Source organism: Chiloscyllium punctatum, chromosome 6 (genome assembly GCF_047496795.1).
Source record: "Chiloscyllium punctatum isolate Juve2018m chromosome 6, sChiPun1.3, whole genome shotgun sequence".
Lineage (NCBI taxonomy): Eukaryota > Metazoa > Chordata > Chondrichthyes > Orectolobiformes > Hemiscylliidae > Chiloscyllium > Chiloscyllium punctatum.
The window spans coordinates 26,273,509-26,289,122 of record NC_092744.1 but is presented as its reverse complement, the minus strand read 5'-3'; the positions used below and the strand labels follow the sequence as shown (position 1 = coordinate 26,289,122).

Genomic DNA, 15,614 nt, shown 5'->3' with positions numbered 1-15,614 from the left:
TGAGAAAGGGCTGTTAGTTATGGATATGATGAAATGGCTGAGGCATTGAATGGATACTTTGTATTGGTCTTCACAGTGGAGGAGACTAATAACGTGCCTGTAAGTGATGAAGAGACAAATGTAGGAGACAATATGGAAAGAGTTGATATTAAGCTAATGGAGCTAAAGATAGATAAGTCTCCTGCCATGATGGAATGCATCCTAGGGTACTAAAAGAGATGGTGGGAGAAAGAGCAGATGGACTGGCAGTAATTTTCCAAACTTCGCTGGACCCTGGGGCAGTCCCAGCAGATTGGCAAATAGCAAATATGACGCCACTGTTTAAAAAGGGAAGTTGACAAAAGATGGGGAATTATAGACCAGTGAGATTAACCTCTGAAGTGGGGAAGATATTTGAGTCTATTATCAAGGAGGAAATAGCAGGGCACCTCAAAAGAAATTTTCTCATTGGACAAATGCAGTATGGGTTCATGGAGGGCAGATCCTGCTTCACAAATCTTTTGGAATTCTATGAAGATATTTCAAGAAAGGTGGACAATGGGGACGCAGTGGGTGTGGTGTACCGAGATTTCCAAAAGGCCTTTGACAAGTTGCCGCACATGAGGCTGCTGCATAATATAAAGATGCATGGTGTTAGGGGGTGGAGTATTAGCGTGGATAGAAGATTGGTTGACTGACAGGAAGCAAAGAGTGGGGATAAATGAGTGCTATTATAGCTGGCAATCAGTGACTAGTGGTGTGCCTCAGGGATCGGTGTTGGGGACAACAAACATTTATAATTCTTATAGATGATTTGGAGTTGGGGACCATGTGCACAGTGTCAAATTTTCCGATGATACGAAGATGAGTGGCAGAGCAAAGTATGTAGAGGATTGTGAAACCTTGCAAAGGAACATAGATACATTGTGTGAGTGGACAAAGGTCTGGCAGATGGAATACAATGTTAGTAAATGTGAAGTTATACATTTTCGGAGGAGGAACAGCAAAATTGATTATTATTTGAATGGGAAAAAGTTGGAGCATGCTGATTTGCAGAAGGATCTGGGTGTCCTTGTGCATGAATCACAGAAGGTTGATCTGCAAGTACAACAAGCAATTAGGAAGGCAAATGGAATTTGGTCATTCATTGCAAAAGGGGTTGAATTTAAAAGCAGAGAGGTAATGTTACAGTTGTACAAGGAGCTGGTGAGGCTACGCCTGGAGTACTGCATGCAGATTTGGTCTCCTTACTTAAGAAAAGATGTACTGGGAACTGGAGGGGGTGCAAGGGAGGTTTACTAGGTTGATTCCGGAGTTGAGGGGGTTGGCGTATGAGGGGATACTGAGTAGATTGGGAGTATATTCATTGGAATTAAGAAAAATGATCTTATAGAAACACATAAAATTATGAAGGGAACAGATAAAATAGAAATAGATAGGATGTTTCCATTGGTGGTGAGACGAGGACAAGAGGGCATGACCTCAAGATTAGAGGAAGTATGTTTAGAACTGAACTGAGAAGAAACTTCTCCACACAGAGGGTTGTTAATCTATGGGATTCCTTGCCCAGGGAAGTAGCTGATGCTACTTTAGTAATCTTGATTTGCAATTTGTAATTCGTAATTCAGTAATTTTGAAAAATAAAGGAAATAAGGGATATGGTGAAAACACGGGTAAGTGGAGCTGAATCCATGATAAGATTAGCCATGACCTTATTCAGTGGCGGAGCAGGCTCAAAGGGTCAGACAGCCTATTCCTGCTCCTAGCTCTTATGTTCTTCTGTTTATTTCATAATCCATTTTGGTTGCTTTTATAAGCTGCTTTGTGGACTTTGCTGGTCTTTGTATGTTTTAATTGTTTAAGTCTTTGGTAAACAACTCTTCAAATGCTGGTATCGGAATTGAAAGTGATATTCTTAATTGAGGATCAGGCTTTCAGAAGTACCTGGACACACTTGGAACAAAACAACCTCAATGAACTTTAGATGTTAGAAATCAGAATCATACATGGCATGTCTGGCAAATTTGACTTATATCTTGCTGTAGTCCTCATCAATATATGTGTTTTAATATTTTAGCTTTTGTTTTCCTAATACATAGGTGATCTGCCATTTCAAACTTCATAACTGCCATTTGAGCTTAAAATCTGCCATTCGAATTTCATAGTTTCTGTGGTAGTGAATTCCATAAGTTACCACTCTTTGGGTTTCTCTTAATCTTAATCTTAAAACGTTTACCCTTTATCCCTAAACAATGACCCCTGGTTCTGGACTCCTCATAATTGGAAACATTCTTGCTGCATCTAAAGTATCTAGTCCTGTTAGAATAGTACAGTTTCTATGAGATTCCCTCTCATTCTTCTAAATTCTAGTGAATACTATCCTAACTCACTCAAACTCTCCTCATATGTCAGTCCTGCCATTCCAGGAATCAACTTGGTAAAATTTTGCTACACTCCCACGAAAGCCAAAACATCTTTCCTTAGTTAAGGTGACCAAAGCTGCACACAATATTCCAGATGCATCCTTTTTAATGCAATGTAGAATTGCAGCAAAATATCCTTGTTCCCGCACTCAAATCCTCTTGCTATGAAGGCCAACATACTGTTTGCCTTCTTTACTGTTGCTGACCCATGTTTTTATTTTCAGCAACTGGTGCCAAAAGACAGTTGGGGCTTGTTGAACATTTCCTTCTCTCACTAGTCACTGCCTGCCATTCATAAAAAGACCAATTTGTTCCGACTCCTTGTTTTGTGTCTGCTAACCAATTTTCTATCCTCGTTCCTACACTATCCCCAATCCCATGTGTTTTAATTTTACACATTAATCTCTTATGTGGGACTTTGTCAAAAGTCTGAAAATACCACATCAATTAGCTTTCTGTGATCAATGCTTAGTTACAACCTCGAGGAATTCCAGTAGATTTGTTAAGAATGTTTTCCATTTTGAAATTTCTAAGTGCTGATTTCTAAGTGCTCTGCTATAATATCTCTGAGAATCGACACTAGCATCTTCCCCATTATGAATCTTAGACTCATTGGTCTGTAATTCCCTGTTTTCTCTCTGCCCCGCCTTTTGAATTAGCAACCCTCCAATCAGTAAGAACTGTTTCAGAGTCTAAAGAATCTTGGAAGATGACCACCAAAGCATCCATTATTTCTCGGGACACTTCCTTAAGTGCTCTTGCATGTAAATGCTCAGAACCTCTGGATTTATCAACCTTCAATACATCAATTTCTCCTACACCATTACTCTACGAATACAGATTTGTTTCAGTTCTCTCTCTCATTAAATACTCTATCCTTGAACATTTCTGGAAAATTATCTGCTCCATCTTTGTGAAAGCAGAAACAAAGCATGAATTTTGTAATGAAGAGCTTTAGGTAACCAAACACTGATGCCAAATACATTTGCCTGTACCTGTGTTTTTGTTTTTGCTGCAGTTTACCTATTATTTACTTATCTATGCTATTAATTCTGTCATCTGCCTGTATTGCTCGCAAGACAAAGCTTTTCACTGTGCCTCAGTACATGTGACAATAAATTCAATTCAATTTAATTCAGATGCCATAGTGATCATACTTATTCTGAAACTGTCTTCTTCCATAACAGTGCAGCAAAGTGCAATTCTCCAGGTAGCCCATGTGCTGGGACAGTTCAAGCCCATAGCTTCGGTGTTTGGAATATTATCTGCAGTCGCATGTGGGATTTGAATGATGCTCATGTTTTATGTAAATACCTGGGATGTGGTGATGCTCTATCTGCATCAGGGAATTCTCAGTTTGCGGTTGGCAATTGGCCTACGCTGAACTTTGAAATTGGCTGCAAAGGCAGCGAGGAAGACCCCTGGAAGTGTGAATTGAAGCAGCTGGCTCACAATAACTGTTCCAGAGAAGTGGAAGCAGCTGGTGTGGTGTGTTCAGGTAACTCTCCTTCCTGAAATATTTGAAAACATGGGGCATGGTGATTTATTTCTTGTTATTGCATCAAATCACACAATTCTTTTGATAATGTGCTTTTTAATAATACTGAAAAATATCATACTGAGTTTTAAGGTTTTAGATTCTAAAATTAAATAAAATTCTCTTGACCATTTTATCGACTTTAAAGCTATACGTTTCATCTTTGTGTGGAAATTTAACATGTGTCCTTTCATCAGAAGCATAAATAAAAAGGATGGCCTTTCACTGATAAAAAAATTAAACAGGTTGGACATTGCCAGTGCCACGAAAGGCAATACAGATGGACTAATGGCTTACTTAGTTCATAAGCCACAAAGAAGTGCTCTGGTTCCAGCAGGAACATTTCTCCAGCAACATGCCAAGAGCAGGTGATAGTTGTGCAGCAAAAGTAAATTTTTTCTCCATCTAGAAATCACATCTAGAAATTATCTGAAGTATTGTGTGCAGTCACCAGTCTATGGGAAGGACATGGAGGATTTGGAGATGGTGGCAATGAGGTTTACTAGAATATTGCCTGGATTGAAGTGTTTAGCTTGAGGAGAGGTTAGATAAACTTAGATTGTTTGTGCTAAAGTACCCAGGGCTGAGGGATGACCTGATAGACATTTATAAAATTATTCGAAGCATGGATAGTTGGAATCTTTTTCTCAAGGTGAGAATGTCAAATACTAGGGGGGGAAAGGTTTAAAATGAGAGGGGGACAATTTAAAGAAGATGTGCAAGACAAGCTAATTATGCAGAGGGTGGTTTGTGCCTGGAACAAGCTGTGAGGAGAAATGGTAGAAGCAGATACAATGGCAACATTTAAGAGGCATTTGGACAGGTAAATGAACAGGCAGGGAATAGAGGGACATGAACCATATGCAGGCAGATGGGATTAGTTTAGATTGGCACTTGGTCAGCACAGACATGGTGAGTCCAGCCTTAGGTTACTTGGAAAGGGTAGATTTAAAAGTGATATGATGCCTTTCATGTCAAATCAAATCTCAGTTGCTGAGGTGGAGGTTATAGATAATAAACACAATAAAGTGTTGTCAGATATGAGAATGCTGGCCAATGCTATAATCAAAGTTGGAATCCAATAGGTTTGGGAACAAAATAATCTTGCTGGTATCATACCTCGACAGTATCAACAATAATGACATGAAGTTGATCTTCATTTTGTGCAATGAACAACAAATACCAAACTAATTCTCATTAAAACTGTTTCAATATGTGCTGTAGGTTGAAGGAAATTACCTGATAAAAACATTATTCCATCTTTTTTAAAACAACAGGTCACAAGCAGCCAAGATTGGTTGGTGGAGTGGATGAATGTTCTGGAAGGATGGAGATACAGAAAGGAATGACATGGGGGACTGTGTGTGACTCACATTGGGATTCGCTGGATGCCCGTGTGGTTTGCACATCATTGAAATGTGGGGAAGTGATATCAGTACTCAGTGGGGCTAAATTTGGAGAGGGCAGTGGTCCTATATGGCTGGATGTCTATGAATGTCAGGGTAATGAGACAGTTATCTGGGACTGCCCCATTACATCAAGCAATCAAAAGAACTGCACACATAGCCACGATGTCAGTATAATTTGTTCTGGAAAGTATTTTATTCCTTCATTCATAACAATAACAATGAGTTTAAAACTGTTCATTTAATCTAGTAGACTCAATTCACCTTTTCTCTTCACCTCTCACATTATATATGAGAAACATATGAACATAAAATCAAAAGTAGGTTCCAAAGTAATTTGTTGAGCCCTGCAAACCTACTCTGTCATTTCATGGCTGATCGGATTATAACTGTAAGACTGTCTCTGCCTACTGCTGATATCTCTTCACCCTCTTGATTGACAACAACCTAACCATTTCTGCTTTAAAAGTAGTCAGACTCATTTTTCAACTCACAGTTGAGACAGGAAAAAATAGTCAACACATCTCTGCCTTAAATGGACAGATTTTCTCATAAGAGGGAACATCGTCTCCAAATCTCACCTGACAAGACCCTCAATATCTTATATGTTTCAATCAAATAGCCTCTTACTCTTCTAATCTCCAGGAAGTACAAGCTGAAACTGTCCAACTTTTCCTGATATTGCCCCCATTCTAAATATTAATCCAGTAAACCATCTATATATTACCTCAAACACATTTACATCCTTCTGTAAATAAGCTAACCAATACTGTGCATGTAAGTCCACTTGGAGTCTCAAGGGAGCATTACTTCAGCGTAACCTTCTTATATTTGTATTCAATTTCCTTCCCAATAAGTGATCATATTCGTTCCTAAGTATTTGGTGCAACTCTGCACCAACAGTTTACAACTCATGCACAAGTATACCAACATCCCGCTGCTGCTCAGCATGCTGTAATCTCTTACCGTTTAGACCATATGATTCTTTTTCAATCTTCTTACAAGTTCAGAATGTTTTACTTGGAACCAAGAAATTTGTATGGATTCTAAACAACTGTGACCCCAAAATTTATTTTCATGATTTTCTATTAGTAACATGCTGCCATCCAGTCAATTATCTGTCTTTCCTTATCCCTGTGTTAGGTTTATAATCAATTCTCAATCCAAAGAAATACATTACACCCAATCTGTGGTGTCCTAATTTTATGTCTTAATCTCCTGTCTGGGATCTAGTTGAAAAAAAAAACTGTTGGAAGTTCAAATATAGCATATCCAGCAGTTCACCTTGTTTTTAGATCCATAACATTTGTTGAGTGGTTACTATCTGAAAGATGTGACAAATAACTTCTTCCAATAACTCCCCCAGGTTTTTCAAACATGATTTCCCGTCCATAAGTCAATCTTGACTCTACTGACTTATTGAATTATTTTTAAGTGTGTCATTACCACGTTTGTAACTTTACTTTCTGATCTTGTTTGGTGCTTGCTTTGATTTTGTCTTCTAATCTTGCATACTACTTGTTTTACTTCCAGTTACCCAATATGAGGGAGGTGAATCTGTGGGACTTTTTGCTGCAGAAGGATATTGATGCCAAGTCATTATGTGGCTTTAAGGTGTTAAGGGGGCAAGGGTTATGGGGGAAGGCAGGGGTTGAGAAAGGTGCCAGCTATGATTGAAGAGCAGATCAGACTCAATAGGCCCAATTGCCTAATTCTGATCCTGTATCTTATGATCTTATGGCAAACTATTTGCAAATGATATTGTCTCTGAGTGATTCTCTTACATTGCTTCCTTGATTCTCCTGGAGCTCCAAGTGGTTACCCATTCACTCCTGCGGTGTTACTACCTCCTTGAACATGGTACTCATGCCATTCTCTGTTCTGTGTTTTCACTCCAGTACTACAACTGCTGCTTGAGTTAATAGTAGTGCTCAAGTAGACAGGGACAGTTGTGCTTGTCTAAGACATGTGATATTTCCTTTACTTCCCATATGGTATAGTAGGTGGATTCTACTGAACCAAGTAGCTCTGCCTTGCATTTACCATACCTTTACAAGTGACTCATAAGTAGATTAAGGTACTAGCCACTCACCAATCAGCATCTCACACTTTACCTCAATATGAACTAAATCCTGAAGAGTGAGAAAGGTAAGGAAGAGAAAGCTTTCCTCGCCCTCCATGAAATTTTCACACTCACTAAATTCACAGATTCTCATGTAATCTTAACTACGCTCTAAACACTTAAACCCTTACATTTTCATGAGCCCAGATAAAAACAAAAGCACAGTCAGTTCCTCTACAGATACAGAAACTAGATTAAACTAGAAAATTAATCAACTGATCACAGCAGCTCTGTACTGGAGGGCTGCTTACAGAAACTTAAATTAAACTTCAGTTAAATGATCAATGCAGACAGCATTAGATTTTCAGAAAGATATAAAACTTCACTCAGCACATTCTCAGCTCCTTTCAAAATACAAACTATATTTTTTTTTCCCAAGTGTTCTTGAGATTTTTCCACTCTGATTCTTCCACTGTGGTGCTTCAGCGATCCAGCGATCTAATGGATGAGAACGTGCTTCTGCTGTGATCATTTCAGAGTTTCTGTCTCATTTCTTCATTTTCATCATTAGAATTATTACTTTTGTGCACTCTTTGATAATTAATGGAGGTGAATATTTTCTAAGTGAATATTAATCAGCTTGAAAATAATTATTGTTTTTGGAAAAAGGTCAAAAGGGACCACGGTTAGTTGGTGGTGATAATACCTGTTCAGGAAGAGTGGAAATACTGATGGGTGATACCTGGGGCACAGTTGCGACACCTACTGGGATTTACAGAACGCAAATGTTGTCTGCAATCAGCTTGGCTGTAGGACTGCAATATCAACTCCTGGTGGTGCATTGTTTGGAGAGGGAGATGGTTTGATATGGATGGATATCATTGAATGTAATGGAAATGAAATGCGTTTGACAGTCTGCCCCATTGTATCCTGGGAGCAACATCAATGCACACACAGAAATGATGCAGGTGTCATCTGCTCAGGTAAGGAATCCTTCGTTGCCTTGTATCAACTATTCTCATCATTAAATGATTATATATTTGCATATTGACATGTGCAATTGGTTGTCCTGTTTAAGTTAAATATGGGCATGATCTGGAGGACAGCAGAGTAAGCAGCTTCCAGTGACCAATATATCTTTCTTCAATGTTTGTTCATTTTCACAAGAAAGTAACATGAAACTATTGAACAGTTCCACTGAGGGGTGTTGCAGTAGGTATAGTGAAACAGCTATAAATCTGCACAGTCTTGTGCGCACCTGATATGATATTGATGAGTTCACACCTTGAATTTTGTTGGAATCTGAGATCCAGATATGTGATATAACTAATTTTCATGTATTTTGCAACCAACCTGTTTAGAGATATTGCTGCACACCTCTTCAGCAAGTGCGACTTGAACTTGGGTCTCCCAGCTCAGAGGTGAGAACATTCCCACTGCTCCACAACAACCCCTCAAATTTTGAGATGTCTTCTCCCAAAGAGACTCTCCTGGCTCAGAGGTGAGGGCATTACTACTGCACAAAAGAACTTCACTACTAATTTTCAATACAATGTGCTTAATCCCAGCTAGATGTGAGCACATTGGATTGAAGTGTCTGCTTCTGAAAGTTACAAATTGATGAGTACACCTCCTGCCCATGTGACCATATATAGGTGTGAAGTGGATAAAATAGTCTGTGTAGTGGACAGTGATGAAGGTTATCTCAGAGTACAATGGATCTTGAACAGATGGGTTAATGGGCCGAGGAATGGCACATGGATTTTAATTTAGATGTTGCATTTTGGTAACTGTGCTGTGGATGTGCCAGTATTGGACTGGGGTGGACAAAGTTAAAAATCACACAATACCAGGTTGTGATTTTGAGCATTTTGGTCAGGCAAAGCAGGGCAGGACTTAGACAGTTTATGGTAGAGCCCTGGAGAGTGTTGCTGAACAGAGACCGGAGGGGTGCAGGTACATAGATTTTTGAAAGTGGAGTTGCAGGTAGACAAGATAGTAAAGAACAAATTTGGCACACTTATATTCACAGGTCTGTGCATTTGAGTGTAGGAGTTAGGATGCCATGTTGCATCTGTACATGAATTGGTGAGGTCACTTTTAGAATACTGTAGTCAATTCTGGTCTCCCTGCTAAAGGAACAATGTTGTGAAACTTGAAAGGGTTCAGAAAAAAATTACAAGGATGTTGCTGGGAGTGGAGGGTTTGAGCTATAAAGAGAGGTTAACTAGGCTGGGGATATTTTCCTTGTAGGGTTGGAGGCTGAGGGGTGACCTTGTTGGGGTTCATAAAATCATGAGGCACATAGATAGGATAAATAGACAAGGTCGCTTTCTCAGAATAGGGAAGTTCAAAGCTCGAGGACATATGTTTACTGTGAGAGGGGAAAGATTTAATTGGGACCTGAAGGGCAACATTTTCATGCAGAGGGTGGTACATGTATGTAATGAGCTGCCAGAGGAGCTGGTGGAGGCATCTGCAAGGGTACATGAGTAGAAAGTGTTTAGTCTGATATGGGCCAAATGCTGGCAAATTGGACTGGATACGTTTCGGATAGCTGGTCTGCGAGAACAATTACGACCTGAGGGTCTGTTTCTGTGCTGTATGATTCAATGAACTATGACCCAGTCCAGATTAGGCGGATGAAACTCATTTTCAAAGCATTCTGGGAACAATATATAGCATATGGGATATTACATAATGACAATATGTCTGCTGTAGATTAATTGAATACAAGCAGTGTTCACAGGGCTAAATTGTGAAGAAGGTATCCATTAACAATACTTTTATGCTCTTGTAGTGAAAAAGTGGTTTGATTGTGACTTTTAATATTCTGAAAGCAACAGATGGTGCAAGTAAATATTCTTTTACCAGCTCACGAAAGAATCTAAGACAAAGAGACATTAAATTATTATCACAGCCATTCAGGGAGGAATAAACGAAGAAGCATTAATTTATCAACACGTGGAAGCGTGAATCTCCTTCAACCCTAAACTAAGATAGACCAATGGATTCCAGCTATCATGGCAACTTTAAATGTGCACATCCCTTGAAAGACTAAAAAATTGGAAAGTAGTCACATGAATTGCCGTCTGAAAGTTCAACTGACAATATATCTCCCTGATTTCAATTTGTTTGCCTGTAAAGACATTGTCCTTCTGAGCACAGCAGCTCAGAGTGAATCTTTTGAAACATTAATCTTCCAGAATATCTTTATCTTGCAGACAGGGGCTACATTCTCTATTTGTTTTCTATTCTCTGTTTATGAACTCGGGAGTGGATAAATCGCACAATAATATTAATGGTCATATTTTATGTTCGGATGATGTCGGCTAAACATTGCATGAACGGTTATAAAATTGCACTCTGACCGGTGAAGATTGACGGTAACGACTGGCAAATGGAGAGCACTGTACGTCTGAGCACAGCAGCTCTGACCGGAGTCTTTTGAAACATTAATCTTCCTGACAATCTCTACATTTCAATTACCGGCTACTTTCTATTCCTGCTTTCTGTTCATTAACTGGGGAATAGATAAATTGTGCAATAATTAATGGTCATAACTAATGTTCAGTTGCTGTCTATTTTGAAACATTGCATGAACGTTGATTACAAAATTGCGTTCTTACAGGTGAAGATTGGCAGTTACGATTGGTGAACGGACAGAGCGTTTGCGAAGGCCGTGTGGAGGTTTATTATGACGGTGCTTGGGGGAGAGTGACTGACACTCAGTGGAATTTCAATGAAGCAGAAGTGGTGTGCAGACAGCTGAAGTGTGGCTCTGCAATAAGCATTTACAACCACCTGAAGTTTGGGAAAGGCAGAGGACCGACCTGGATCAGTAATGTCAGGTGCAACGGGAGTGAACCCTTCCTTTGGAATTGCAGTTTTACAAAATCGGAGCAGTCATCAATTGGAGGTGACGTGGGAGTGGTGTGCTCTGGTATGACCTTCTTTATTCCCTCACATGTAACTATTGTCCTGCTGCCAGCTATGGGATAAAGTCCCCCAGAGTCGATAATGTATTCAGGAGAAATGTATGGTTTCAGTCTGTGTCTACAACTTTGAAGTCGTGATCTGTTGAAATTATAGCACTGATTCATGCAAGGGACGCCAGCTGGATGAAGAGTAAGATATGTTTACGAGAATAGGATGATTGTCTTTGATGAACATGGCTGAGAAGAGATGAGAAGTATCGAATTGTTAGCCTGAACAGGCCGTTTCTATCCTGTAAACACTTTGCAATGGTTATGAAGCGTGCAAAGAAATGATAGGATGGGGGAATCTCAGTTATCTGTAAGAAGAATAAAGAGGTTATGGTCGAGGATTTTAACTTTTCAAGCATACATTGGGACCACCATAGTGTTAAGGGTTTAGAATTTTTGAAATGTGTACAAGAAAATTTTCTGATTCATGACGTGGATGTCCCTGCCAGAGGAGGCGCGAAACTTAACCTCCTCATGGGAAATAAGGCAGCACAAGTGACTGAGGTGTCAGTGGGGAAGTAGTTTGGGGCCTGTACAATAATTCTATTGTATTTAAAATACTGATGGAACTGGATAGAACAGATCAAAAGATTAAAGTTCTAAATTGGAGGAAGGCCAACTTTGATGGTATTAGGCAAGAACTTTCAAAAGTTATTTGTGGGGGACGGCTAGAAAATGGAATGCCTTCAAAACTGAGACAATGAGAGTCCAGAGACAGTATGTTCCTGTTAGGGTGAAAGGCAAGGCAGGTAGGTGCAGGGAATGCTGGATGATTAGAGAAATTGAGGTTTTGGTCAAGAAAATGAAGGAAGCATATGCAAGGCACAGATAGCAGAGCTCCAATGAATCCTAAGAAGAGTATAAATGCAGGAGGAGTATACTTAAAAGGGAAACCAGGAGGGCAAAAAGGGGACTTGAGATAGATTTGTCAAATAGACTAAGGGAAAATCCAAAGGGATCTTATAAATACATGAAGGACAAAAGGGTAACTACGGTGAGAACAAGACCGTCAAAGATCAGCAAGGCAGCCTACATCGGGAACTACAGGAGTTCGGGGAGATATTAAACAAGCATTTTGCATCAGTTTACCATGGAGAAGGACATGGAAGATATCGAAAGAGGTGACATAGATGGTGACATCTTGAAAAATGTCCATATTACGGAGAAAGAGGTGCTTGGTGTATTAAAACACATAAAGATGGATAAATCCCCAGGTCCTGATTAGGTGTATTTTAGAACTCCATTTGAAGATAGGGAAGTGATTTCTGAGCCCCTTGTTGACATTCTTGTATCATTTGCTCGTCACAGGTGAGGTGTTGGAGGACTACAAGTTGGTTACTGTGGTGTTACTAAAGGTGGTAGGTGAAGTCAGGGAACTATAGACTCATCATCCTGCATCAGTAATGGGCAAGTTGATTGGGATTTTGGCAAATAGGTGTAAGGAGTTTTTTGAAGAAGTAACAAAAAGGATTGATGAGGGTAGAGTGGTGTACATGCTCTATATGTACTTTGTAAGGCATTCGACAAGGTTCCTCATGGTAGACTGTTTAGCAAGGTTAGATCACGTGGAATACAGGGAGAACTAGCCATTTAGAAACAGAATTAGCTCAAAGGTAGAAGACAGAAGGTCATGTGGAGGATTGTTTTTTAGACTGGAGGCCTGTGAACAGTGGTGTGCCGAAGGATTGGTGCTGAGTACACTGCTTTTTGCCTTTATATAAATGATGTGGATGTGAACACAGGAGGTGTAGTTGGTAAGTTTGCAAATGACACCAAAATTGGTGATTTAATGGACAGCGAAGAAGGTTACCTCCATGTACAATGGGATCTTGATCACATGGGCCAATGGGACAAGGAGTTGCGGGTGGAGTTTAATTTAGATAAATGTAAGGTGCTGTATTTTGGAAAGGCAAATCAGGTCAGGACTTACACACTTAATGGTAAGGTCCTGGGGAGTGTTGCTGAACAAAGAAACCTTGGAGTGCAGGTTCATAGTTCTTTGAAAGTGAAGTCACAGGTAGATAGGATAGTGAAGAAGGCATTTGATATGCTTTCCTTTATTGGTCAGAGCACTAAGAATAGGAGTTGGGAGGTCATGTTGTGGTTGTACAGGGCATTGGTTAGCCCACATTTGGAATATTGTATGTAATTCTGGTCTCCCTCCTAATAGAAGGATGTTGTGAAACTTGAATGGGTTCAGAAAAGGCTTACAAGGATGTTGTCAGGGTTGGAGGGTTTGATCTAAAGGGACAGATTGAACGTGAGAAAAAAAGATTGAAACGGGACTCGAGGGGCAATTTTTTTCACACAAGTTAGTGGTTTTTGTGTGGAATGATCCACCAGAGGAAGTGATAGATGCAGGTACATTTACAACATTTAAGAGATTTGGACAGTACATGAATAGGAAAAGTTTAGAATGATCTGGCAAATGGGATTCTTTTAGTTTGGGAAATTTGGTTGGCATGGAAGAATTGGACAAATGGACCTGTTTTCAAGCTGTATGACTCTATGACTGATCCAACTGCATGTAAATCCCTATGAAAGTACATAGTAAAGAATTCCAATTGATTGGGCTACAGATGTTTCTGTGTTGTGCAGTTGAACAGTGGAAGGAAACAAAACACCCAACTGAAACATTGGTAGCAGTCCGTATTTAAAACTTGACAAGTTTATGTTTTATAAGTGCTCAGTGAAAGTAATATTTTTACTATAGGTGTGTTCAACTATTTCACAAATGTAATTTAGGGAGGGAAAGTTAGTGCTGTCCAGCCTGACCAGTACATCCCTCAACTGTCAATTGGTTCAATCTCTATGCCTTCAGCACAACCTGGCCAGCCAGTAAGTTGTCATGAAACCTTTAGAAACATGGCTGAGAAGGACAAGAAATGCCATTTGTACAATGATATCCATGTAGGAGACTGGATTTTAAAACTTGCAAATATCCTTTTAAGCAGGCAGGTTCAGATGGAGTCAAGATTAGAGTGATGCTGGAAAAACACAGCAGGTCAGACAGCATCCGAGGAGCAGGAAAATCGACACTTCTGGCAACAGTCCTTCATCAGGATGAAGGGCCATTTTCCTTCTCCTCTGATGCTGTCTGACCTGCTGTGTCTTTCCAGCACCACTCTAATCTTGACTCCAGATTATATAACTTGTTGTTATATATAAGTATATATATGGTTATATATATAACTATATATATAACGATATTATACATAGTTATATATAACTATATAACTAAATATAACTAACTGGTTATTGTAAGGAAATTAATATGAAACAGACCATCATTTTCAAATAAATCCACTATATGGAAAGTAGAAATTGTTTCCTCCACCACAAACTGTCTAACTATTCCTGTTCTGCAGATCATATTCGGTTAAGATTGGTGGATGGTGGAAGTCGCTGTGCTGGAAGGGTGGAGCTTTATTCCAATGGAGCCTGGGGAACTGTGTGTGATGACTCCTGGGATTTAGCAGATGCCCAAGTTGCCTGCAACCAGCTGAAGTGTGGACAGGCTATAAATGCAACGATTTCCAGTTGGTTTGGTCCAGGAGTGGGGCCTATTTAGTTAGATAATGTGAACTGCAGCATGAATGATTCTGTTTTATGGGAATGTCTGGCTGGGCCATCGAGTGAGAGCGACTGCAATCATAAAGAAGATGCTGGAGTTATCTGCTTTGGTGAGATGTACTTTCAAATACTGTATTTGCACAGCAATAATACAGGAATCTAACAAACATGAATCTAACAAACATATTTAGTCATTGTAATCAAATTGTACTTTTTTTTGTGTTCAGTGCTGTCAGTAATGTAGGAATAACCCTGGTTTGCTCACATCAAAACACAATGTATAGTGAGAACGCAACAGACAATTGGGTATCTTCTAAATTATTGTGGAGAAAGTGAGGACTGCAGATGCTGGAGATCAGAGCTGAAAATGTGTTGCTGAAAATGTGTTGCTGGAAAAGTGCAACAGGTCAGGCAGCATCCAAGCAGCAGGAGAATCGACGTTTCGGGCATGAGCCCTTCTTCAGGGCTCATGCCCGAAACGTCGATTCTCCTGCTCCTTGGATGCTGCCTGACCTGCTGCACTTTTCCAGCAACACATTTTCAGCTATCTTCTAAATTAAATGTTTTGACATAGATCTTATTTTAAATGGCCATGTGAACAACGTTAAATAACAGAGTTGACACTTAACAGCCCCAGTCCAAGATGTA

The 15,614-nt window shown here is 39.7% G+C and overlaps 1 pseudogene; it reads left to right on the top strand.

Annotated features, from left to right (window-relative positions):
- Positions 1 to 3,677: 3,677 nt before the first annotated feature.
- The window catches only part of LOC140478635 (scavenger receptor cysteine-rich type 1 protein M130-like), a 47,325-nt pseudogene continuing 35,388 nt past the window's right edge, over positions 3,678 to 15,614 (top strand).